General features: G+C 60.6%; 1 pseudogene; it reads right to left on the reverse strand.

Moving 5' to 3' along the window:
• Positions 1-453: 453 nt before the first annotated feature.
• On the reverse strand, positions 454-2,305 carry LOC149499720 (uncharacterized; annotated as a pseudogene).
• Positions 2,306-2,786: the final 481 nt, after the last annotated feature.

The raw sequence follows: 2,786 nt of genomic DNA on the forward strand, positions 1-2,786 counted from the left end.
CTGCCTACCACTTAATACTTTCCATAAGCCTTTTTGAAGAAGGACATGTCATAGCGCTCGGGAAACAACGTGGAGGGGAGCTCATTCCGTAGCTGGATGGTACAACCTTAAAAGTAAATAGTCAATTGAGACTCTTTCCCAAAAACAAACTAAATATATCGTTTCAATTTTTAGACACGTGCGGCCCGACCTTTCCGCGCTGCAGGCAACGCGAGAATGATGACGAGTTTTATTAAGGGAAAAAAGGGCCAAAAAAATTATAGCAATTTTTAACTCCGAAACGGTCTCCGACGGAAGGCTATTATGTTAAGGACCTTCAAACGTTAAAGGTGATTTTTACTTGTTATAAGTATTACTTTGTGCATTTTCATACATTTTATTTATAGGCGACTATTATCAATTTCGGGTCGTGATGTAGTCAAATATGATTTAACTAAGCGATATGTGCCCCACCGAACGTGGTCTCGCCTTGTCGCGGCGGTGGGGCTTAAGCGTGCACCCCGATACCGTGGAGCAGCGTTGTCTGCACAGGGGTGCCGTGAACAAAGAAGACTGCACACCGTGTTCCCGTTTCCCACCTTTGCTGGACAAAGGGAGCGTGAAGCGGGAGAGGGCTTCCTTCTGGAGCCCTCTTGGATGCTAGGCCATGTCCCCGGCAGCTCTTTGGCTGCTAAAGGGGAAGGCCCTCCAGAGGAGGGTACCGGTACGCCGGCGTGGCCACACCGTGGTCAGACGTGTGGGTCTGTCAGTAATGGTAGACCCCACGTGGATGAGAAGTGAACCGGAGGGCACTCCCTTCCGGTCGCTGGTTGCCATGTCCCCGGCTGCCTCTTGGCGGCTACAGGGGAAGGCCCCCCAAAGGGGGGGTACCGGTTTACCGGCGTGGCTTCGAAGAAGCACACCGCAATCCCTACCGAGTAGGGGACGGGGGCTGCTGCCTAGCAGGGGCCGTGAGGATGCGAACCTCTATAAAAAATGCCCCAATCCCAAGTTTTTGACACCTGACGATGGGATGAATGGCTGGAGGGAGTCTAGTCCCAAGGGTTGTCCCATACCGTAATCCCCACTTGGTGGGGGGCGGGGGCCGCTGCCTAGTAGGGGCCGCGAGGATGCAAACCTCTATAAAAAATGCCCTAATCCTAAGCCTGTGACGTGCCCGGTGATGGGATGAGTGGCTGGAGGGTGTCCAGTCGTGAGGGCCGTCCCAGGGGACCGACCCCTGGTTAAATACCAAAGGAACGAAATGAATGATGGCAAACTTACAAAAAACATTACCCCAGGAGGGTACCACTCTAGGTGGAGAATCCCTCCGTGCTTCCACTTCGGTGGGAGCATGCTGCCCCACGTATTCTGGGGGGGGCAAAGCATGCCACGATGAAGGGGGCTGTGCGACGGGCAGCGGAAAACCCGTCGAACCGAGGTGTGCCAGCGCTGGCTCGACGCGCTCTGCGCTCGTCAGCGACTGCGAGGCGGCTGGCCCGAAAGGAAAAAATAGGCGGAAGAGAAAGTCGAGGGGAGTTTCTTCCCGCGAAGGGGAGGGGGGCAAACGTCGTCCTCTGACACGGATGCCCCACCGGAGAAAGTGGTGGTAGTCTCCGATTCGGCCTCTGCCGCGGAGGAGATGCCGCCCCCTAAAGGGAGACCCGCTCGGGGGAAGGGCGCACCGTCACCGGCGCCGTCATCGGCGTCGATGTCTGTCGCCTCGCTGGACGGGCGGACGACAGACGAGGAGGAGGGCGGTCTTCGGGACCCTGCCTTGGTCATAGGCAGGGCCATGAGGACCGTCAAGTCGTATGCGGCGACCAGTGCCAAAACCAAAGCTGCTGGCCGCAGGCTGCGGGAAGTCGTCTCGCGAGTCTCGAAGGTTCTGCCTTCGGTTGCTTCCGCCAATGACCAGGTGGTGCAGCTGATGGCGGAGAATTCGAGGCTCCGAGCACAGCTACAGGCGCGGCAGCGGCCCGATGGCAAGGTTGCTGCTACCAAGCGGGTAGCCGCGACGAGGTCGTCGCCCGCATTGCCGCGTGCCACTGGGTCGCGGACTCCTCCGGCATCTGTGCCGGCGGTGTCGCCGCTGGTCTCCGGGGTCCCTCGGGGTCCCTGTCCCTCAGCGGCGGCTGGCGACCCGTGGCCCGTGCTACCACCATCGCGCGAGGTACAGCGGCGTTCGCGTCTCCCGTCGCCGCGGTCTAGAGAGGCGACGGCCGTCGAGCGGCAGCAGGGATCCGCGGGGCCAAGGATCTTGGGCCTGCCGGAACCGAATTGCTACAGCCTGGACGAGATTATCGACCGCACCGTCCAGGCTGTAATGGAAAGGCTGGGTGGCGGGCTGGCGGCTCTCGAGGCGAAGCGTGTTGTCTCTGGTGACGCTGAGCGGCCTGCGCCTACACCTGCCGCGGTGTTGGGTGCTGCGGTGACCCGCTCCACCCCCGTACAGGCTCCAGCCACTAGGGCGGGCCCGGGGCGAGACAGAGCCAAGCGGGGGGGCGGCGCTAATGCGAAGTGCACATCGCAGGCGCCTCAACCCCGTCCGCTGCCTCCGCCCCCGTCTAACATGGACGAGGGGTGGAATGTGGTGGCCCGGCGGGGTGCCAAGAGGGCCGTACCGACAGCTCCACAAGTGGACGGAGCACCGGCCACCGCGGCGTCTCAGGCTGCTCCCCAACAGGGTCGAGCGCCTGTGGCCGCCAAGAAAAAGAAGACAAAGAAGAAGTCGTCGCGCGCGCCGCGGTCGGCGGCAGTGGTCTTAACGCTGCTGCCGGCCGCCGAGGCCAAGGGCATGTCATACG

This window comes from Bombyx mandarina, chromosome 28 (genome assembly GCF_030267445.1).
Source record: "Bombyx mandarina strain Sakado chromosome 28, ASM3026744v2".
Classification (NCBI taxonomy): domain Eukaryota; kingdom Metazoa; phylum Arthropoda; class Insecta; order Lepidoptera; family Bombycidae; genus Bombyx; species Bombyx mandarina.